Source organism: Cygnus olor, chromosome 1 (assembly GCF_009769625.2).
Source record: "Cygnus olor isolate bCygOlo1 chromosome 1, bCygOlo1.pri.v2, whole genome shotgun sequence".
Lineage (NCBI taxonomy): Eukaryota > Metazoa > Chordata > Aves > Anseriformes > Anatidae > Cygnus > Cygnus olor.
This window is the reverse complement of record NC_049169.1, coordinates 163840573-163865598: the sequence shown is the minus strand read 5'-3', so window position 1 is coordinate 163865598 and position 25026 is coordinate 163840573. Positions and strand designations below refer to the sequence as shown.

The 25026-nt window shown below is 37.7% G+C and overlaps 2 long non-coding RNA genes across 2 annotated transcripts in view; one reads left to right on the top strand and one right to left on the bottom strand.

Moving 5' to 3' along the window:
- LOC121060976 overlaps positions 1–18198 on the bottom strand; it is a 34997-nt gene extending 16799 nt beyond the window's left edge. Inside the window, exon 1 of the long non-coding RNA XR_005814954.1 lies at positions 18158–18198. This is a non-coding gene — a long non-coding RNA (uncharacterized LOC121060976). The remainder of the gene's footprint in view (positions 1–18157) is intronic.
- LOC121060982 overlaps positions 1–24392 on the top strand; it is a 122098-nt gene extending 97706 nt beyond the window's left edge. The window contains exons 2-3 of the long non-coding RNA XR_005814955.1: positions 16363–16428; positions 24159–24392. This is a non-coding gene — a long non-coding RNA (uncharacterized LOC121060982). The remainder of the gene's footprint in view (positions 1–16362; positions 16429–24158) is intronic.
- The last annotated feature ends 634 nt before the right edge of the window (positions 24393–25026 follow it).

Here is a 25026-nt window from a genome sequence, read left to right as displayed (position 1 = left end):
AAAGCACTTTGTAAAGCAGGAGCCTCTGGGATTACTGTAATGCAAATAAATAACACTAAACCTATAACAGGTATTATGTGAAATGAGCAAAGATTTTGTATATGAGCCATTAGATGTGTGGGATAAGCTGAATTCATTAAATCTGAAAATATAAACAAGTAAGGTGTGCATATCCTTTCAGTCTACTATATCATACTGAGCGTGTATAGACATATATATGCTTATCCCATTACATAAAATGGATTTAAAATGCATTATATTAAATAAAGTGTGTCCTCCAGTACCATGCACATTATAGGCACTCAGCAAATAATAACTGCAATTGAAATGACATAAAAATTAAAACGGACTGTATTCATCACTTCTTAATCACAGTCTTTGATGGAGCTAGCAAAAAAAGGGCAAAAGTATGTCAGCCTAGCCTTCCAGAAGTACACATGACTGGAGTCCATCTACACATATCTGAAAAGCTTTGAAGTACCTAACATAGCAGTTGCACCAGCGCAGCCTTGAATTCAGCTTGCAAAAACCTTCCTGCGATCCCAGGCCCAGCAACTGAGCCTCATATTGTCTCAACTACAATATTGTTACTATAGCAAACCTTTAAACAAGTTTGTTTAAAGCTAGCATACATACACTGCCTGTTGGCAATGCAGCTGGGCCTGTGGATTACTGTGCAAACAATGTCCAAATATGATCCTCAATGTTTTTTTCTCACAAAAAAAGAACATTCAGTCTTGTGACTTAACATTATGGACTACTGCAGTACTGCAGCTGTGGCTGGTTTTGTTGCCTCTGCTATTTCTACTTCACAGCCAAAGTGAAAAAGACCAGATTTTGGTCCAGTGACCTACACAGAACCTTTTATTTACTTCCTCATCTTTTGCTTTGGCACCTGTATTGCCCCTGCCCTTGAGTATTTGTCCCCTTTTGCCTCCCTACCAGCCATGACAACAGGATGCACAATGAAAACTTGTGTTTACAAATCTTGCATGCAAATGATTATGGAACAGCCATGATATGCAGTAATTTAAATTTGTTGACGGAGTTGCTAAGGAATAAACCTTTTGATTCTGTGAAACCCTTTCTGATACAGCTCCATGCTCTGACAGTTGAAGTTATTGAACAAGAGTGAGGACTCTTTAAAAGAGGAATTTCTGACATTTGCCTGTTTTCAGACACTGTAACATAACATAGAATATTCTTTCAGTGTCAGTTTTATTCAGTAGTGGAATGTCTGATTCCATATATATTTAAGCTATTCTATATTTCAAAAAAAAAAAAAAAATGGCTTCAGCACTTCAGCACTGCCTTCTCCCACTCATATGCACAATTGTTTTGCAAAAATAGTGATCTTTACATGCTCCCCTGCCAAATACCTTGTAAGTTTCTATACTTTTTCCAATCTGTTCTTTAAACATCCTTTCTCCAGGGCATTTTCACAAAGGACCTCATAGCATGCTACTCAGATATCAACTGTAAAATATACCATTATTTTGACACTCCAGTATTTTTGAGACAGCTGATACTTTAAGAACATATATTCACACTATAGATACTTAACCATTAAATAGTGAAGCAGCCCTGGGAAAAACAAGACCCAGATTAATCCCAAACCAGATTACCCATATCATTTAGCTGACAAAATTAGAAGCATTGTCATGTAAAGTCTTGTCAGGAAAGGAGAGGGTGATTTAGCTCTCAGGTTGTCTCAAATACATTTGGAGGCATCTAACCTTCACTTGATTCCTAAGGCAGCCTAGATCAATTATAGTCCTAATTTAAGCACCTCAGTTAGATGTTTAAAGTTAGGCAGAATTAAACCTTGTCTAATTGATCATAACCTTAGTTTTTCTTAGCAGGCTCAGCAGTTGTAATTGCAGCCTGCCTACATCAACACTACCTTTTGTGCACATCTGTCACTCTGTAGCATTCAATGTGCAATAGGGAAAAGGCAAAACAGCAATTTTGTAGGGATGTTTGTTTGATGATCAGCAAATTCAACATTTTGCGTGGATGGGACATAGGCAAAGACAGTTATGGGACAGAGGTAGAAATGAGAGGCACAAGGAAAAAACATGATGGATTACCCATTTGAAGATTTGCTTCCTAGGATCAATGTATGACTTGATGGACATTTTGCATTTTTCTGGTGTGAAAAGCAGAAGAACCTAATGTCATGTGTCTGCCAAAGTGCTATTTTTAATCAAATAAAATGGCTGCACAGTCATAAGTTGAGGATGCAAAGGCAGAAGGAAGACTCTAGGAGGAGATATATCAGTCCATCACAGTCAAAAAGAAAAACAGCAAAAAAGAAAGTGGTGTAAAAAAGAACCAGTCACTTTCAGATTTACTCAGAAGCACTAAAGATTATCTCTGCCTACCATATTCTCTTTGCATTTTATTCATAAGGAGCGAACTTTTTTTTCCTTGTGAAAAAAAAAAAAAACACATCTGAAATTGTGCAAAAGTGTTTTGAAAAGGATTTTTAAAAATGTGAAATAAATGTAAAAATAATGAGTCATACTCTTTAATGGCCATGGCAGAATGTGCATTAGAAGGCAAACAGAGCACTCTCAGCATGCACTAATAGCTTGCTAATGCAGTCTTCAGTGCCTTATTGCTATAGTCGACATTTACCACAACGAATACTTTGCAGCAAGAAATATTTTGGGCTCCATTACGCTTTCACAACCTTGAGCTGTGCTGGGAAGGGCTGGAAGTAGAGTGCTGTGAGCACTGTGGGCCAAAAGCCTAGAGAAATAACTCACACCTTTGCCATTTGTTGGAATACAGGTGGAAAAGGCCTTCATGTGACGGAAGAAGGAGAGCCATTTCATCCAACCCAGCTCTGTGCTCACCCACTGGGAAGCAAGGGTGCAAATCAGCTTTGAGCAGGGCCTTGATGTGAATGCCTGGCAGGTTTCTCACCCTGGGACCACTGCAAGGTCCTCAAGCTCCTGCCCCTGTGCATTGGACACCACGAACCACGTTGTGACTGCTTGCATTTTAAAGCTCCCACTTGCCCCACACTTTTGTAACAGCAGTCTGTTTCCTCTCCGCCGCTCTCCTCTGTCATGTGTGTGCATTTGTTGGTGAATGTATCTGCCAGGGACGGCGCAGCTGTGACTGTAGCTACCAAAAAATGCTCTGTTATCTGGGAATGCCAGCAATGACTTTTGCAGCTCAGAGCCGAGCCAGAAGCAACCTCATAACCATTATGGTTTGGATCGACTAATTTTGCTTCTTTTTTCTGTTTGTTGCCATTGTTCGGTTTCTGTTCTTTCTCATCGCTGAGAAGCTTGATGGGGGACTGCTCCGTGCCCTGAGCAGCACTGTCACACCCACACAACACCTGTGTCAATACAATGACATGTTCAAAACCTCAGGCAGTCTGTATGCCAGTGGTCAGGGTGCTCCTTTGGAGGTCAGGATGGTATTACAAAACCCTTTTGGCACAGAAAGTGACGGAGTCCTAATCCCACTCCACTTGGGTGAGACCTCTTGGAGATTTGACTCATTGCCGGATGAGGCGGAGAGCTTTCATGACAGCATCTGAGAGGCTAACCCTGAGCAACCATTCTCACAGAAAATACTAATTTAATTTATTCTACATGCAGCAGCTCTTTATGAGAGACCAGGACTCCATTTTGTGCCCAGCTCTTCAGATGAGGGTTGTATTTTTATTTACAGGCCACTGCTGGTTTATCTGCTGCATGCTTGGCATTGTGCCACTGGCTGGGTAAAGATGCTCCACTTCATCTCTCTGTAAGTGGGTTTGGCTTCGCCTTCTCATAGTGGCACTTGCGTGAGGTGCTGCAAAAAAGCATCAGCATCAGCCCAAGTCATGATAAGAAGATAATTAATTCTTGGCTTGCCTCTCTCTCCAGAAACATCTTTTTTTTTTTTTTCCTTTTTTTCTTTTTCTGGATGACATATAGGATGACTAGTTCCTCAGAAGCAAGAAATGTTGTAAATATCATAAACGATAGTTCAAATATAACACATCACCTATAAAATCTCAATGTAAACATCAATTTCACTAATGCAGTATACTGTCTAATTGACTCAAAATATCTAAGAATGGGTAATTCAACATTTTGTTCAGGCTTGGAGAGTAAAAACTTTGGTCTTTTTTTGTTCCATTTCCAAAGATCTCTGACACCTCCCATGCTGTATGAATGGGATCTTGTTACCTCCAGCAAGTCCCAGAGTCCATCATCACCACACAGCTACTGCTCTGCCCTGGGGTTCAGATCAGGAACTACAGAAGACAAAACAAAGTGTGGAGTTGATTATAATAATGCCCAGAGATATTATTACCAAGATATATCATTTCTGTTGGACTAAACCCTTGGCTTGTAAATTCTTCATGTGAACAGTCCTCAAAAAATAAACCTCTTTTCTCTCTTGAGTTTTTGAGAGAAATCAGCCACTGCTCATGAGGGATGGGACTACATTGGACTAGCAGACTGGCACTGTTCAAAAGGATCTTGCTCATGGCAAGTGAAGGTTCCTCATTACTAAGTTTTTCAGTGGAAGGAAAACTAAGTTCCAGGAAAAAGCAAAATGTATTAAAATGGATCTCTCAATTTTCTCTGCTGCTTTATTGTTGTTTTAAATAGACCATCAGTAAGTTTTGCTTTATACATGAACTGGATAAACTGTTCCTACCAAATAACGCAATGCAATGAATTGTATTGAGCTGTGTAAGTTCTAGTAGTCAGAAAACCAATACATTTCATGGCTGGCTATGCTTTGTTTTCCTTTAATGCAGACAATTTAATGTTAGCGATTGAATCAGTGAATTTTCCAGTGAAAATGACAAGGCAGTCAACTTGAAACATAGCATTATTAGCAGTCGTCTTTTCTGGTTTTGTGTGCATGTTGAGTGATCTGGGATGAAAAACTAACAAGCACCTGTCAAATCTGAGACATCAGGTTTTTTGACAGAGGGCCCACTGGACATTCCTATCAAGAGAGCCTTTATGAGTAAACCGTGGAAATCTCTCTCAGACAAAAAGGAAACAGAGCTCATCAGATTCTGCAGACCCTTGACTTTGAGGGCATACTGTCTCCAATGAAAGGCTTTTGATCACAATGCTTTTTTATTCAGATTTGACTTCACATTATGGCTAATCAATACCTTGCAACAGTCTAAGTCCCCAGTTAGATGCACATCTCACAGTCAGGCAGGGAGACCTACTAATTGAGAAAAAGTCAGAGACCCAGGTACCATCGCCCTCAGGCCATAGTCTTGCCTCAGCTCAATCCTTTTTCCTATCCCTGCCTCTCTTATCATAGTACCCTAGAAATGGTGGAAATAAAATTTAGAGACATGACAGGCACAGAAAAGCAGGATCAATTCCTGTCACTTGCCACCAGTGTTTACTGCCTTCCCAGGTCTTCAGAGGGTGTTTTTCTTTCATAGCTTAGGGGAACTTAACCTTTTATAAATAGGAAGATGGTACCTTCATGAATTTTAAATTGTTTGATTTTTCTAGGCCTAAGATTATCTCGACTTTCCCAAAATGACTCCATCTTCAAAATCTCATTAGTTTATATATGGTCAGAAATAGAAACTGGAAGGTTTTTTGTTTGTTTATATATATTCTATATATATATATATATATATATACGTATATTACTTTTTTCCATGTGCCTATTTCAAAAATTACCCTTCTCTCCCTTCTGCATCATTTTTTACCAGCCAGCAAGTGCAAGTGAATGATACAAATTCAATTTTGTAGAAAAGAAAAAAAAGACAAGGTAACTGCAAAAGTAGGACATGGGATGTACTCATGCAGGGCAACAACAAAAGATTTTGGCAGCAGTAGAAGGATTTCAGTGTGGTCTGTCCCCCATAGTACCTCACTGAGGAGCTGTGCTCAGTGGAGCATGATGAGGGAAGTGCTCAGTCCTGTGACAACAGATATAAAAAATGAAGTTCTTCGGTTCTCTTGTCTCCTGCCTCCATTTGATGATTTCCTGCCAGTTCCTACCACAGCCAGCTTCACATAAAGAAAGAAAAAAAAAAAAAAAAAAAAGTACATTTGTAAACCTGTTGTAAACTCTGGTAAACCGACCGCTGGGGGGAGTCACAGATTAGGGAGCTGCTGGAGCTACCAGATGCTGCTGGGTAAACTGGCTTTGCCTTGGGAACCACATTATGTGAGTGAAATGGGTATTCCAAGATGTCTCTCTTTAAACATTAGTACGTGGACATTGGTGTGATATAGATTGAAGTGATAGAAAGACTAGGTATAGGTTAAGAACAGGTAGCAGAGCTGGTAGAGGGGTGAGAAAAGAAAACACTAAAGAAAAAAAAGTAAAGAGAAACAGAAAATGAGGTGAAGAAGACAAAGACCAAAGAAAAGAACCTATGAAAAGGAGAAATACTTCGTTTTCACTCTGTTTTTCATTTTTCCCTATAAGTTCAGTCAGGAGGTCCTGCTCATTGCTTCCTATTCTTCATGACATTCTCCACTTATATCCATAAGCTGTTTTTCCTAGAACAAATGTCTTAGAAGATCAGCTTGGACAGCTGCTTTGCAAATAAAACAGTTTAAAAAAGTATACACTCCCAGTAACTAACAAGCAATATGCTGTGTATGTGAATTTAACTGAAAGTTCAATCAAGTATAGGAATTATAAAACATGGCTTAAAACTTGGTTAAATGGAAATATCCCAGTAAATATTCATACATATAGGTATATCCCTGAAATAACGCTCTTTACATAAACCCCTTTCTTGTTTTCTTGAGTTCACATTCTCATTTCTTTTTGGATGTTAAAATATTGCTTCCTTGGTTTTTATATCTTTTGGGGAGAATAAGGAGAAATAAGTTGCCTATGAGAATTAACAATTATTCAAAATCATTAAAAATATGATAAAAAGCACTTAAAAATAAATGAAAGAAAACAACAACAAAAAAGTTTCAGGTTGAAAGAAAAGGTCTGCTGTTTTTAAAAATGAAGGTTTTTTTTTGTTGTTGTTTTGCATACACTGAATATTTTACATAAAAATGAAAATTTTACATGCATTTGTCTTTCCAAAAGGCTCAGACTGTAAACATGAGTAACTCAGATTGAAGATGTTCAAAGTTTCCAATAGAGCATTCAGGGCCTGGAGACATGAATTCAGTAACAATGGTCATACTTAGGGCTCCATGTCCTAATGAGAGCACAAATCCCAAGGGATTTCCTGGAATCCCTTGAGGCTGAAAGTAGCTTTTTGATAAATCTGTTTTCCAAACCACTCTATTCGTAGAAAACTATGAAAAAGGGCGCAGTGCAAAATGGTAAGAAAATGTGGGACTGTGAATAGTGGTGGTAGTGAAGTAGTTCCTTGTGGTAGAAGATCAGGCAAGTATTTTCAAGCATGTGTGTCTGCTTCTACTTTAAGTGTGCAGATACTTACCCACATCTGAAAATTTGCCTTTTGTGGTTTCCCAAAGGCCAAGATGTGATGACTTTAGGAGGCAGGATTGTCCTCCTAAATTGTAACTTAATTACCTAGACAGGGTTGCCTTTTACATTGTTGAGATAGTTTCGCCTCCCGTTCTGGTCATCAGCATTTATGCCAGCCCCTAAGCAGAACCACCTGCAGCTAGCATAGCACAGGCAGTGGGACTGCAAGAGGACTCACGTATGCTTAGGAGCACTGAATCCAAACACTGCCAACCTGATTTACAGTCCTCTCTCAGAATAAATAAATAAATAAATAAATTGCATACATAGAAGTAAACCTTTAGACAAAAGGGCATGGGTGCCAGAGAAATGGTGGGGACCAAAACAGTCTGGGACAGCGAGCAACTTTATGAAAAGCCTCCAAGGAATTCTTCCTGAAAAGGGGTTTATTAAATCTCTGTACCTGCCCAGGCACCTTCACAAAGAGAAGGTTCTAGAAAAGTACTTAAGGTATGCCAATATGCTGAGGTTTTCCTTTATATGTCTTTATTTTTCTGTTTAATCCAGGCTTGTCAGAGACTCTGTTAGCAAGAGGAATTGAAACAATAAAATATAAAATGCTCACAAAGACATGTTTCTGTAGGACTGGCATACTTTTAGCTACAAGCCACCCGTTTTCCCGCAAAGAATGAAAGTATACTCAAAGACAAGCCGCAGAATGCATTTTCTCTAATTCCCTCTATTATTTTGCTGTTAGCCGGGGAGAACTGTTTGGCAGGGTGTTAAGCGTCTGAAAGTACAGGGGAAAGCTTATTGTTTCACAGGCTGAAATCTGGCCAAATAGTCCTCTTTTCCTCATTGCTCCCACTTTTTGTTGACTGCCTCACGTGTGCTATTTTATACCTGTATCTTCTCTGTATGATCACATTAATTACATTCCATTCTTTCCACTTTGATATCTCATTAAAATCTTATAAATGATCATGCAGTGACCTTGAAGGACATGCATAATACATGAAAGTAAACCTGCAGTAAAATGTATTCTTTCACTCCTGACTGGCTACATCCCACATTTCTTTTTCCTATCCCCAATGACCCCAATATGGGGAGTTATGCTAGCTGAGCCAAGGTATGCAGTAGTGTGCAAATCCACCAACTCCATTAGCTTTCCCTACTGATGACAGCTGCAATATGTTAATGGCTTATGTTTGGATGTGATGGCCCTGCTACTACTTAGGGCACTATGCTAATTACCATAAGATGGTGACAACAGGTGCAAGTGTCACATCATATCAGCATCATGTGAATGAGAAAAATAGCTAGCAGCACCAAAAGCAACTCAAGAAAATGTAAACTTTAGTCAGCAGCCTGTGATTCTCTGAAGAACTATTCTTTAATGCTTATGATTAAAGGATTTACAGATGGATATTGTTGCTTTTTCTGCAAGTACAGTAATTTCAAATTCATAGGGATGTCTTCATAAGCTGTTTAAAGTTATGTTTCAACAACATGCACTTATGTGGCAGTTCAAGTAAAATGCAGAAGGCCTGTCTGTATTTATGAAGATTTCCTTACTGAATAAAAGTTTTACTAAACCACGTCCGCTGCAGTGAATACATATTGGAACAGACATGATTTCCAGCTGAATGAAATCACTGCATCTCTTTGGCCTTGTGCTCTTAACATAGCTCTGCTCTATTGTCAGATTTGCTTATGCATATATATACTTGTCCTCTTTCCTCTTTGTCAGGGTTTGGTACCTCACTTTTCTCAATAGCAAGCAATTTACTGACGCCCTGTGGTAGCCCTCCAGCAGGCTGAGCCAGCAAGACTGTTATCATTTTGCCCTTAACATAGTCCTACTATCTTAAGAGAAGTTTAATGCAAAGCATATGGACATACCTGAATCCTTTGTTAGAAACAACAACAAAAAATACCTTAGGAGACAGTTTATGTGAAGTAGTGAATAGTTATTCTATTCTGCTGACTATTATGGGAGTAAAAATGTTTTTCACAATAGTTTTTCTTATTATTGTTACAAATGTTTGGTACTACGTGAACCCACTGAAAGCTAAGATAAAACCTGAAAGCAGCTACGTTTTGATTTTTTTGATGGTGGTCTTCAATTCTGAAAAGAAAATAGGGATGAGATCACTCAAAAACTTGTTTCTTATTGACACTCCATGTTCTTAACTGATTTTAAGGCAGGTACAATTATGATGACTGATTTTGATCTCTTGAATAACCATAGCTACAGAGTATGCAAGTGATTTGACTCATTGTAAGAGTAGTCAGTACAGTCTTACTCAGGAGCAACTTTTTAATTCACAAATCAAAATACTCTCACAATACTCAGACATAACCTTAATACTGACATTAAATCCAGGTGATCAGCTGGATTTAATGTATTTCCATTATTCCAGTATTTCCACTGAAATGCTTTCATACCATTATTTTTAACTTAGCAGCACTAATAGGTAAGTAAAAAATAGAGACAGGTCAATAGAGAACAAGTAATTACGTATGAATTTCCAAAGACACTGCTTAGAAATGGAGTAGTAAATGAAAAAGCAAAAGATTTATCCTCTACTTTTCCACACAGAAGCTTCCTACTTGCAGTTTTTGTGATGTGAAAAAGAAGTTGTACTAAATGCAAGTGCATCTTGACCATAAACAGGGAAGATCAATATTCAGTTCACCTGTCTGCATAAAGTCTAGCCTGCATCATACACAGTTACAAGTGCAGCTTTATCCAACTTGCACTTGCATTATCTCTTCCCTTGACTGCACCACCATATTTTACTTGATAGCTTTACACTGACTGCACATTGGAGTGCTTTGATTGCATTATTCCTCCTTGTTGTCGAAATCTCTCATTTGGGAATGCAAATGTAAGTTTCTTATCTTATACTAGAAAGTCCTATCTTTTGCCTGTATATGCACGACAGAAGAGTTATATATATTAAGATGTAATGTTCAGAATGTAACAGAATAAAGACCAGTGCTTCAGGCAAACCCCCACATACTCTACAGGTAATGATACCCTAGTACAATAAATTATAGGGAATTTTCAGAGAAAAACTTGCATTTGCAATGCAATTTTACCTACACCTGAATTGCCAGAGACTGTCAAGGGATTCACACCCCTAATAAAAATTTCTACAGCTAAAATAAAACACAGCAGGACCAAAAAAACATTGAAGCTGAAAAGTGAATATGTAAAGGGATGGCTGCCTCCTGAAAAAAAAACAGCTTGCCAGATACCCATGCCACCATGTGGGACCTAAAAGTCTGATTGCTGTATATAGGTGTATTCACTTTCTTATTGATATTTACTGAATTCATTTTTGCATTTTCTGATTTTTTCCCTTTGCAACCAGGTAGCCATGGTGCTGTGTTGTTCCTGGCGACATTGAACATGGTTAGGGAAGCTTCATGCATTAGCCTCATTGTGCAAGCCATTATTAACTAAGTGGTGATACTGCGAGCAGTGTGACTTTTGGGGCAAGAAAGATTTTCTGGGGCTGTTCTCAAAGTATTATTCTTCATATCTTTTATTTCATACAAGTGTTATCAGGAGCCTGATTTGAAATCATAAGAGAAATAGTGCAAGGCCTTAATTCTTACATGAGTTCATGGACAAATTCTATGTTCTCAGAACATTGTAAAAGCATAAACATCTAAACATTTACCACAAATCTAAACATGCTGAAGACAACACCCCCCACCCCCCCCACCCCCACCCAAAGCAGGACCCACTGCCTTATCATGTAAAGCTGCCATAGTCGTGCTGGAATGAAGCTCCTATCCCATATTCCTCCATCTGGCCAGTCATAGTCACTACAGTGAATCCTAAAGGCCAACGTTCACTGGGCTTAATCACACAAGCAGCAACCCTGAAACCAAAGAGGCAACTTATCTAAAGCAAAGAAGACACAGAAACATGTCTTAGGACAACTCTTCACTGTGTTGCATTTGTAGACATTTGTAACAGTAAAATGAACATACTGTTTCCTGATCAATCACATTCATTCCTTTAAACTGGATAACTTCAACTATCATTTTCAGTAACTTTCCATTTCATTTGCTGCATGCTGCAAACATGCAATCAGTGAGGAAGTCCTTTACTCATATGTGAAGTATTTTGTGTAACCCTCATAGCCAATATCTCTTATTGCTCTTCTGATTATCCTAACTTCTGCAATATTTTAAAATTGTAAATAACAATCTTCCCACTCTGAAAAACAGGCATTTAAAAATGTTGTTATTGCCACTCTGTTTAAGCACATTGTCTCTGTTACATTCCCCCTGTTGAGACTTAGCCTGAATGAATTGTAACTGCAACATGTCCAACTGTTTCTTAAATAATTCCCATTTTTTTGCACCAGGTTTCCCACACAGTCATGAGATTTTGCATCATTTCCATCAAGATCATTCAGTTGTTTGTGTTACCACAAGCTATTTCTTCTAGTTAAAGCAAAGATGTAAGTAATTCATATAGTGACATATAATGAAAACATTTATCTTCCAGAAAAACATCCCTACTTTATATAGTTACCTCCGTCAAAACTTCTTATAGTATTTATATTTTTTTACAAAACTTCCACTGAGCCAAAACTCATTTTATTGCTTCCTCTTCATTTCTTTTTTGTATCATGAATTTGTGATCCCTAAATCAGCCCTGCTCTATTTATCAAGACGGGCTAATTTCCTAGCTCTGGGTGCCAAGAGCCTCTGATCATGAAGTTCAGTCAATAAACTGACTTCAGTAAGTAAGCAATTATGCATTGCCTCTGGAAACATGCTTCCCACCTTACAGGTTTTGCATACTTCTTATCCCAGTAAGTATCTGTGAAATTAAAATCCCCCATGATCAAAGTTTCAGTTTTTTTATAAGTATCTCTTAGCTGTAAACATGTTGTTTGTTGCAGTTATTCTAAAACATAATTTACAAGGTAAAATGTCTACAGTCACCACTGTAACTTGTTCCTTTTAATCAAGCAGCTATCTACCAGAAAAGTGAAACACTGTTTTGCATATACACAGTTAAAATATACAAGCCATAAACAATAACGCTTTCTCTCAGTTCATCTTTTATTAAATGTAGCAAAATTAAAATTACACAAATTTTGCCCTAATCTGCAAAAAGCCAAGAAAGACCAAGCAATTCTCCCTCATGTCATTTACTTAAATGCCAACAAAATTATTATCTCCAAAGTCTTTATGTTAGGGATAGGGCAAGTACTGTTTTAAAATAACAATATTAATTTGTTGTAATTTATGAAATATCCAATTATAACATTAAAAAAAAAAAAAAGTGAGCAGTCACTTAACTAAGTATATATATATTTCAAGATGATATTTGAAAAAAGAGGTTTAAACTTTTGCATCCCTGCCTGTGGTCCAACAAGATATTTTAATCTCCCAAATACCTATAAGTATAAAAGTATATTTTTTTGCTGAAGCATTTCTTTCTCTCTCTCTCTCTCTTTTTTTTTTTTTTTTTTTTTTTTGTTACCTTGAACATAAAATTAGGACACTGCAATTGCAGATAGCTATTTATAGTAGAGGAATATATACCAGAATATTTGAAATTTCTACCTGAATAAGTGTTGGCGGGTACCTCATTCTGAATGTTTGTCACCTACTCTATGCCACACTGAGGCTTCAGGAAGCTACAAAGTAGGCCTAGATGTTAATTGAATAGACAGGTAAAATGATTATTTACATTTTTCTCTAATCTTTTTTCTTCCACACTGTCCCTGCTACTTTCTTGATTGCTGTGGAAAACACCATCACCCTACTTACTGTTCAAGCCCATAAACAAGTCTTCAGCTTGGATCTCTGCCTAGGTACTGTCATCCAAAATAATATAATTGAGATTTTATTTTTGAACAGCAGATGATGAGGTCTTTTCTGCTCACTTTCACAGTGAAGTCTTTTAACGTCTCATATCTCAATTATTCCTATTTTTCTAATCTCTGATTTCAACAAACATAACCTTTCTCCACTCATATTCTTGGCACAGATAACATACCTTCCTGGCATTTTAACCACATTTGACTTATCCCTTAGGATCATTATTCTAGTCACATGAACTGTAGGGCTTCTTTTCACCAAGAATATCCCTCACATGAAGTACCAGATACTGAGGCAAATTCTCAGATTAACTTCACCAGCTTCCCATGTTACTGCTTAGAAGATCCCCCAGTCCTGCAAAACTGATTTTTCCATCTCTTCTAAATCCCTCCCTGAAGTTCTCTCTGCCTACAAACATACCTTGGGAGTGATGCAATTATTCAATCACTGTGCTACACTTGTGTTCTCTCTTTCTTTTCTTTTCTTTTCTTTTCTTTTCTTTTTCTTTTCTTTTTTCTTTTCTTTTCTTTTCTTTTCTTTTTCTTTTCTTTTTCTTTTCTTTTCTTTTCTTTTCTTTCTTTTCTCTTTCTTTTCTTTTCTTTTCTTTTCTTTCTTTTCTTTTCTTTTCTTTCTTTTCTTTTTTCTTTTTTTTTCTCTTTTCTTTTTTTTCTTTTTTTTCTTGTCTTTTCTTTCTTTTTTTTCTTGTTTTCTTTTCTTTTTTCTTTTTCTTTTCTTTTCTTTTCTTTTCTTTCTTTTTTTTCTTTTCTTTTCTTCCTTTCTTTCTTTTCTTCCTTTTTTTTTTTTTTTTTTTTTTTTCCTTTCCTTTCCTTTTTCCTTTCCTTTTTTCTTTTCTTTCTTTTCTTTTTTCTTTTCTTTTCTTCTTTTCTTTTCTTTTCTTTTCTTTTTTTCTTTTTTTTTTTCTTTCTTTTCTTTTTCCTTTCCTTTCTTTCCTTTCCTTTCCTGTCCTTTCCTTTCCTTTCCTTCCTTTTCCTTTTCCTTTCCTTTCCTTTCCTTTCCTCCTTTCTTTCCTTTCCTCCTTTCCTTTCCTTCCTTTCATTTCCTTTCCTTTCCTTTCCTTTCCTTTCCTTTCCTCTTTCCTTTCCTTTCCTTTCTTTCCTTCCTTTCTTTTCTTTTCTTTTTTCTTCTTTTCTTTTCTTTCTTTTCTTTCTTTTTCTTTCTTTTCTTTTCTTTCTTTCTTTCTTTTCTTTTCTTCTTTTCTTTTCTTTTCTTTTCTTTTCTTTTCTTTTCTTTTCTTTTCTTTTTTCTGTTTCTTCTTTTTCTTTTTCTTGTACCCTCCACATACACTGTGTATATTGTCATTGGGCCTTGTCTTAAGCTGTGACTGTAAGCTGTTTGGAGCGAGAGGTCATGCTTTGTTTATGTTCAGCCAGCCACAAGGCACGGGGCACTGCGTGCCACTAGCAAGCAACAACTCAGCAATGGACCACCAGGGAAGCACTTCAGTTTACCTAACATATATGCAGGTGCCTCCATACGAGATTTATCTACACTCCTTTTATAATCACTGAACCTAATCCACACCATCAGGAGTCAGTTCAGTTGCTTAAATAGGTGTCTGGCAAACATTATGGATTGCTCTAATGTATTTAATGCATTTCAGACATGCAGCAGCATGGCAGATATGGCACAGGACCTATGGGAAACTCACGTCCCCTGGACAGGGCAGCTAGTGGCTGGGCAGGGTACTCTAGGAAGTCTCATATGGCATTATACACTCATGTTTAAGCAACTCTCTCGAGCCCACAGTGAACATAAGAGTAGCCAAAACACTTGGGTGACAAAGCTGCATTTAAGTGTCTGAATCAGGAGCTAAATCTCACCTTTGTTAAGTACTGCTGTTTAAGTGTGTGTTCATCTGGCCTCTTCCTATGCTGTTTTGTTGAAAAAGGAGCTGGAAACAGTAGTTCATCTTTTCTGTTAATCAGAATACAGCAGCCATTCCTCAGGTTCAGTTTTACTGTGAATTCAAACATCTGTTTTACTACAAGTCTCTCTCCTACATATGCAACAGCCATTCTTTTCATGGTTGGAAGTCCCCAAAAGATAACAGTTTATCAATCCTCTACTCACCTGCTGGAGAAAATTCTGTAATGGGTGGCTGATCTGGGGGAAAGACTGCCAGTTGCTCTGCTCCATTTCCTCTGCTGCTCATTGCAGTAGATAGCTTTTTCAGACAACATGCCTTGCAGTTCACAAAGTTGCATTATCACTACTGAATGATCAAAAGACTTTGCACTTGTGTTACTGCAGTTATTTTCAGGAAAATTGGAAACAAAGAAAAGGGAGATGAAAGCTTCTGTGAAAGTATCTTTGAAAAGCATTTAATTTAAATAAACCTGTCCATTTTTCTTGCCAAAGGAAAAAGTCCAAACACTTTAAAGCCAAAACCTTTGAACCACAGTCTCTGAAGAGCATTCAGATAAAGCTGTTGAAGTCTTGATGCAATAACAGAAAGAACTCAAGAAAGGGTTGATTTTGCCATCCTAAAAACCTTCCTTTTGTCTCTGTGGCCAAGTAGTCTTCCTTGAACCAGTTTCCTTGTTTTGTATCTTATGATATGAAAATTATATCAAGACCTAGCTTGTTAAAGGCTTCTTTGTTGGATTTTTCTTCATTGTACATTGAACCACTAGAGATAATGATGCCAAAACAGGCAGATTTGCAAATGGAGAGGAGGGAAAATAGTTTAGCCCAATAAGGACAGAAAGTATTAGAAACATTTTGGTGCTAGTAAGAAGGGAACAAAGCAGAACTGACAGGGAGGGGCAGGTAACCAATTACCCAGTAATTATTGCATTAAATAAATGTCAGTCTGCCTCCTAGGAAATCAAGTACTATAAATGGCAGAAAATAAAAAGTGAGATCAAGATGTGAAGTCAAAATCCCTAATAAGACTCAGTTTAAGGGCTGGCTTCAGAAAAAGGGAAAACTTTGGGACCTAAATCTGTGAGTAGCTGGTAGCTAGCTAGATTTGTAGGAAGCAGTTCATTTCCTCCATAAAAAAAAACTAGGGAGAGGCAACTATTTCACTTTTTTTTTTTTTTTTTTTTTTTTTTTTTTTTTTTTTCCCAGAATCTGTGGCCCCTGGAGAGACAAGCAAGATGTCAGACAAGCATGTCTGGTCAGTTTTGCACCATGGTAAGTTTGAAATACCTTTGGCACATTAACAGTACACTAGGTGCCATACTAAAGAAGAATGCATCTACTGCATTATGTAGCTACTTGCTATCCTGGAGCAACCAGCAGAGATACTATTAAGCAGCAGTGATTAATCTCTTCACAGCAAGATTCCCCACAGTGAGAGCTAAGCTAGAGGCTGAAGAAATATGGAGATTTTTTTTTCCACATTACTTTGCTGTGCACCACAATAAGGTTTCTTTTCAGGTCTTTCGGCTCCCATAAACATGTTTCTTGGGACTTCAAAAAGCTTGAATAAATCAAGTTTGTTCTGTGAATATTTTAACCTTCCATCAACCTTTCCAGTTTTTATTTTTTCCTTTCTCTTAACCTAAGTAAATTTTTGAGAGAAAGTATTGGAAATATATCATTTGCATCTTCTTTTTCTAATTCACCTTTTTCTTTGATTTAACATAAAGTGATCATAGCAAAATTAGTTTAGTGTCTTGGCCCTTGGATGCAATGTGTATCTCATACACCCTGACCTTAACTGTCTTCATGTACTGACAATACTGACTCTTTCAAGGAGATGATCTCACTCAAGGAGCTGTGTATTTCATTTCTGTATTAGTTTCAGTGAAGACACATACTGTATCCTGACTGGTTTCATTTTTTGCCTCTGATATTGACATTAACAATTTTCCTGCATGTACCAAGGGAGTTTGCTGGCTGTGCTGAAACAGGCATTTTTAAAACTCTATTCCATATTCTGTTCTCATTTGAGATATTGAAAATATGATTAACGCCACTGAAATCAAAGATGTTTACAAGTATAAAACTGACATGAATCAGCTCAGGAACAAACCTTGTCTGTAAGCTCGAGTCATATGTTTGGTTCAGAAGTAATACTTAGCCAGAAGTAATATTTAAACTGCATCAAGATTAAGGAACTGATTCTGACATTTTTATACTCATGTCTTTTATGTACTGAACATTCTAGGGTGAATACATAACTGCAGAGAGTCAGTGCACTGAAAACACTACCTTTTAAATTCTGTTTTCTTGTGACGCTTGTTTTGCCCCAGTGTCACAACCCAAAGACATTACTACAGAGCCCATATCAGAATTCAATTCACTACCTCCAGTGTTAAAATGAAACAAAACTAACACACAAGCAAAAGCAAACAAACAAACAAACAAACAGTAAATTCAATAGCTAAAGGCTACATCCTAGACTGTGCGTTGCTTTGGAGTATCTGAGAAAAGATATTGGCCTGTAACTTAGTGCCATCCATGGCAATGTGAAATTATTTCATCTTTGAGCTTTTCATCACATACATGTGTCAGTTATGCACTTCATAATGATGATTACATCCTCTATAATAAAACAGCTTCCAAACCCATATTGATTGGGGATCTTTGAAGTGTAACACGTGTGTTTGCCGTTATGCAGTAAACACAGATGTGTACCATGGATTTGTGTAACTTGGTTTCTTTCCTGATGGAACCACAGATGAAGCAGTGCATGAAGTAATATAGACCCTTTTGTAATGTGGGCATAAGGTCCTACAACAGCTCTCTCCTTATGCTTGCATGATGCACATCTAGGACTTGCAGCCAGCGTGAACTTCATCACCAGGAAATCACAGACAGTGTAGGTCTGTGATCCAAAAACCATGACACACCACAGCGAACTGAGCCCCAGTCCTTCTCTCCACGCATTGCACTGATCAGTAAGGTAGACACATACTTTCCATCCTCTTTCATATGGTAATGAGGGGCAGTTGAGGGGCTCTTCTGTGCTGCTGCTCCATATACATCTGAGTCTGGAAATGACAAGAAGAAAAGCCGAACAATGTCTTTGGAAGGAATGAGACAAGTTTGAAGTAAAAAGGTTGATTTGACAAGTACAAATCTAATACCTGAAACTATCATGCCACTTTGGCACTGAAAAAGCAGGGGAGAAATGCAGGGAGAAAGATCAACTACTGCATCTCAGAAGTTTATCTGGCACTGAGGAGGACTCCCTTTCAATCTGATGTAGTTCACTCAACCTTATTTTGCCAGCAACAGGACAACACCAGATTTCAAATTACACATTTTAAAGTATCCATAAATAGATTCTTTAAAAAGTGTTGCATGAATCAAGCACCACTTCCCCAACCATTGACTGCAACTGAATCATATCCATTCTTTACCTCAACAGCATTCTTTCTGTCTTGATACTTGAAATAATTGCAGATGTCTTCAGCTCTGTGACCCTCTGCTGTATTTTCCACTAATGACCAAACAACTACTTTCTACCTGTTGGGTTCTACTTATCATATTTCACTGAGTCTAGAAAGAATCTTCAAAAACTTCCTCACTATAAACAGATAAAAAATCAAAAAATATATATATATCTGCATACAAGTGCTCAGCACATTACTGTAAGCATTTATGACTAAGAGACAGTTCCCAAAATGAAGACAGTCTTAAACATATATAAAAGCTATATTTTTAATGACAATCAGCACTTACATTTTCTCCCAAAGTACATTACAGTCTTGGTAAATGCTGAGAAGTGCTACTGTTTGACTGATGGAGGTGTATACAACTTGAAAAATATTGGAGTATTGTCATTTCTTCCAGAACTGAAAATACTGAATTTACATTTCATTGTAATCCATTCATTGGTTTATAGACCTCCAGTTCTCTAGGGAGCACCACAGATTCAGATGATCTCCCTGAGTGTTAGATTCTGTATTTGAATCTCTGATTTACTGAAAGATGTATTAAGAAACTTCATGTAGCCAAACAGTTCCTTATTGACTACACTTCTGAGGAGGCTCAGGAGCACAAGTTATTCCAGCAAGGATATGGAATAAATTATGCTCAGTAATTTGCCTCTAGATCAGCCTTTCTCCACACAGTGGTATAATGCATTCATCTGGACAAGCAGGCCCCATTTCAGAGAGTGTTTTATGCAGAGTATATATCTTGCAAGAGAACAGAACAGATCAAATATTTGGCATAGAGACTGACTTTCACAGTCCCTCGAGAAAACAGTACTTATTTCAATTTGTGGAGGATTGCACTGTCAACTGGAAAATTCGGTTCTTATTTGTCTGTGTGACACTCATTGAATTAGCCATCCCTTTGAATAAACTTTTCAAGAGAGTTTGAGGATAAACCCCACATTATCCCATATAGGAGTGGTATTTAAATCTGAAGAGGTGATCTGTGATGGGTAAACCACAAAGACTTTGACATTTTTGTTAAGGTTGACACAAATTGACAGCTATGATTAAATGTCGGAATCCTAAAACGTGTTCTTCATTTACCAATTTTTTGTGCCTTTTTCGCAGTAACATTTTAATCTTTTTATCTCAGTGATTTGCTACCTGAATGATTGGCCTGGGTTTCCCCAGTTCAGTAATGGGCCATATTAGGGGCAGTAAATGTCCCAGATATCCCGCTCTGACAATTCAAAGTGTTTCTGAAATCTTGTTATGTTTAAGAAACAGAAGGCTCCAACACTACAAATATACATTGTATTCTGCGTATTTGAAAATCATGGAGAACTTTCAGATGTAATTCATCTTTCAAGAACAGAAAGAAGTAAAATAAGGAGGTTTCCTGGACCTTTCACAAACTTCAACCTTACATCTGGAGATTCACAGTTTATTTTGATAAAAAGTCACTTGCCACTTTGCTAGTGCCCATAGACCTTAATAGAAAGAGACATCCTGATTCCCGTGGACAAGTGAAACAGTCATGTGTTCAAGCAATATGTCAGATGATGAGAAAAACAGTTCAGTTCACCTTTCTCCTGGCGACGTGCTCAGCCTCCAAGGTTTAACCCTTTAGCAATGCAAAGTTGCTTGCCTGAGTTTCCAGGCTTTCTCCCACACCATGTCAAAATACTGCAAACAAAGCTATTACTACAGTATTTCTGGCAGCACCAAATCTGCAAAACACTTGAAATGTGGTGCAAAATATTGTTCATTTGGCATGAGACTAGCTGCCCTCTCTCAGGCCTTCTCTAACCATATGTTCACATCACTCCTGCTGACATTGGTGGGAATTGCTATGAACCCAGAGGAGAAGCCTATTAAAAGCAAGTCTTGTTGTATAGGTTATAATATATGCTTCAGTCAGAAAAAGAGGAACTTAGCTTTATTCTCTACATAAGTTATAGGAAACTACTTGGATAGAATGGGAGTAAGAAAAATCTCTTACCTGGCTGATATCTACGTCTTGGAAATGAATGAACTTTTGCCATAGCTGAACTGGAAGTATTTCTGTAAAGTGTTGAATTTAGAAGAAAATTCATCAGAATCACAGAATCACAGAATGGTTAAGGCACCTTTGGAGACCATCTGGTACAACACCCCTGCTCAAGCAGGGAAATGCCTAGAACAGGTTAACCAGGGCCATGTCCAGATGGCTTTTGAAGATGTCCAAGGAGGAAGACTCCACAACCTCTCTGGGCAACTTATTCCAGTGCTCCATCACTTGCACAGTAAAGTGCTTCCTGATGTTCAGAGGGAACCTCTTGTGTTTTGCTTGGTGCCCACTACCTCTTGACCTGGCACTGGGTACCACTGCAAAGAACCTGACTCTGTCCTCTATGCACCCTCCCTTCATGTATTTATAAACATTGGTAAAATCTCCCCTTAGCCTCTTCTTCTTCAGGCTGAACAGTCCCAGCTCTCTCAGCTTCTCCTCACAGGTGCTCCAATCCCTTCATCAGCTTGGTGGCCCTCTGTTGGACTCTTTTCAATATGTCCATGTCAAAACTTTAGAAACATCAAAAAAAAAATAAAACTTACCTGGTGTTAATTCTATAGTACCTTGGCAGAGAGCTAACTCCAGAAAAACTCACAATATTTAAAATCTGAAAGAAACATGAAGTGCTACCTATTACAATAATTTGAATGGGGAAGTTCACAACATCCAGAGCACTTGACTCATATTTTCTGGAGATTATGTTTAAGTCTACATTTGCTGTGTACCTGGAGACATCACCTTCACAGGTGGGAAAGCCAAATGTTTTAAAGATAAAAACTTCTATTTACTCTACGGGTAGAAATTGCTGTGCAGTTTAAATCAGTTTCTTGTAGTAAATCAAAACAGTTAAATGGTCCCTATATATCAACACTGTTTTAACAAAATAGCTGTTTATGCAGGCAAATGTATCTTCAGATACATTTAGAATATTATTTGAATTAAACTTAAGTGTATGGAATCCCTTTGATTTATCAGACCTGGAATGTGTTTCTCTTAGCTACCTACATGTCTGACTAGACTTCAGCTGTTATACTTAATATCTTATACTTTACAGAATCATAGAATCATAGAATATCCCGAGTTGGAAGGGACCCATAAGGATCATCAAGTCCAACTCCTGGCACCGCACAGGTCTGCCCAAAAGTTTAGACCATGTGACTAAGTGCACAGTCCAATCTCTTCTTAAATTCAGACAGGCTTGGTGCCATGACTATGTCCCTTTGGAGCCTGTTCCAGTGTGCAACCACCCTTTCAGTGAAGAACCTCTTCCTGATGTCTAGCCTAAACTTCCCCTGCCTCGGCTTGACACCGTTCCCACGGGTCCTGTCACTGGTGATAACGGAGAATAGGTCACCTACCTCTCCACTCCCCCTCACGAGGAAGTTGTAGACTGCGATGAGGTCCCCCCTCAGCCTCCTCTTCTCCAGGCTGAACAGGCCAAGTGACCTCAGCCGCTCATATGTCTTCCCCTCTAGGCCCTGCACCATCTTCGTCACCCTCCTCTGGACACTCCAACAGTTTAATGTCCTTTTTGTACTGTGGTGCCCAGAACTGCACACAGTACTCGAGGGGAGGCCGCACCAGCGCAGAGTAGAGCGGGATAATCACTTCCCTCAACTGACTAGCAATGCCGTGCTTGATGCACCCCAGGATACGGTTGGCCCTCCTGGCTGCCAGGGCACACTGCTGGCTCATATTCAACTTGCTGTCAACCACAACCCCCAGATCCCCCTCTGCAGGGCTGCTCTCCAGCATCTCGTCGTTATATATGCACATCAGCTGGGTTAGATAAAATACTTCCTAGTATTTAGATCTGAAAATAATAGGTGAAACGTGGCTTTTCATTTTGGTTCCATCATTGGGAACAATATAAAGTGCAATACAAAAATAACTTCACATTGTTTTGTACTGCAAAGAAAGCAAAATGAAATATAGACGAAGTGCAGATTTTTTCATCAATGTAGTTCATTTCTACTCAGCCTAAACAACTTATTTTTCCATATGTTGTGGAATGTAAGTGTATAATGTACATCTACATTGCTAACAAAAATCGGTTTAGTTTAAAGCACTATGAAGTTGATTAGACAATAACATCATTTTGTGACTAATGAATTAGAAAGTGTGTGTCAGCCTACTGTATATATGCAATTTTATGAAATTTTAGAGTTTTTTTTTCTGACAATTCTTGCATATGACGATCTCAGGATCAACAGTACAACTGAAAACTTCAAGTAATTGAATAATATAGGAAGTCATTCGTTTCTAAATGGACTAGAGTGGGGGTCTGGACAGGAATATTACAGATTAAAAGAGAAGGAGGAAACACTACAATCATTACATAGCAGAGGGCATAGGAATTCCTTGAGCTGTTTTCTCTTTAAATTTGGAAAATGTTGATATTCCTGTTTGAAAGTTCTTCCCCAATGAAAAAAAAATGCCATATCTCTTTTTAATTTATAACGGTTATTAACTTTCAGGATTAAAAAATGTACCTTGAATATTGTTCTGTACTTTGGATTTGTCTGACCTCAGGTTCTTTCAACTTTCTTTTTGATCAGCTGGAAAGACAAGGTTCCTTGATCTGTCTGCCACTTGTAAAGTGAATTTCTAGTCTGTCAATGTACACAGAGCACATTTTTGTGGATGGTTTTGCAGATATGTTCTGGAAAAGAGAAGGAGGATTCAGCTTTCAGTTTTGGAAATGCTTGCATCCCTTAGGACAGGTTGTGCTTGCCCCTTTTCTCTCTCTGCCCAGATATCATGTTGCTTTCTTCTGACTTCTCAGCCCTCACCTTGTTGCTCACTCAGCCATCACTATATTATCTTGGCTCACAACTGTAATCCAACACTCTTTCAATCTCATTCTCTTTCCAGATATAATTCCAGCTCCCCAGTCCTAATTACTCAGGCATTATGTTTTTCAGGCATGTTTTTCAGGCATATGTTACTCAGGCACTATGTTTTTATCCAAACCACTCTGGGCTGAATCTTTTCCTCCACTGAGCTTCTTTCTCCAGTCCCATTGTCCAGCTAAACTCTATTTTGATAACACCTCTTTGTCAGGTTTATGCAATCTCCTGTTGGTGTTAGCACATTTTCATAATTTCCTGATTACAGTTTCCTTGTCCTGCAAGCACCACATCTCCCTACTTGAGGGAGGATCACGTCACCCTCTTTCAATATTCAATATTGAAATATTCAATATTCAATACGCTGACTGTAGATGTAGCCTACATAAGACTATACTCCTAAATTATAAACTAGTAAAGTGTAATGAATCATGCTCTGAGAATATATAAGATAATAGTTTTATGTTTATTATTTACCGAGACTTTTTGTAACACTGAACTATCTCTGAGTTGTGATAATTGCTAATAATTTTAAATAATATATTAGTTGACAACTTCTATATTCAAAATATATTTTTATTATGCTGCAATTTAATAAAGAACTTCCATTTGCAAATGTTTTTTACCAAGGTATACAGTTTCTCCCACTAAAGGATTCGTATCTGCGGTAAATGTTCAACGGCAAAACTGCTGGGACTACGGAAGTGGCATTTAGCTGGAAGAAATGAAATGCTGAGTATGCAAATGGACCATGGATGCTGATTTGTTTGAGCCTTGCATGAAACATGCCTATAAGAAATACTGTGCAGACTCGTGGATGACCCAGAATGTAAAATTTTTTCATTTGTGTAAGTTAAAATGTTACCAAGGCATCACAGTAGTTAAACCAGACAGTTAAACTAGCATATTAAGGAAATCACAAAACTGATCAAAAATGCTTTTTCTTTTTTTTTTTTTTTTATGATAGCAATCTGTATCTTTGAAAATAAACAGTTTTTTTGTTTGTTTGTTTGTTTTGTAACGGTAAGACAAAAGTCTTGTAAAGCTTGTAGAGTGTTTAAAAGCATGAAAAGCATGGAAGGAATTGGAGTGGTAGAAGTGGAGGTGTGATTGCCCTCCCTCTTTTTAAAGGTTTGTAGATTTACAGTCTGACCTCTCAGAACAAGTATCTGGCAAAGAAAAAGCACTAAGTCCTACACCAACATTAATTTAAACATAGTTGTACAGCATTTCCCGGTGCTAGTTATTTATCTAACTCCTGATTATTTGAATTGTTCATTATCTAATATATACTAATGAACACTGATATTAGCACAAACACAAAACACTGTTTTGAAATTTTCAGTACCAAATATTTCTGTTTACAGATAGACATCTTATAATTCATGTTTTATTTGCTCTTGAAAATGCTTATAAAACATCATATGCAGAGTTCTGTAATCACAACAAAGACTACTCTATTTTTTTTTTGTTACAGCACAGATCAGTAGACACAGCC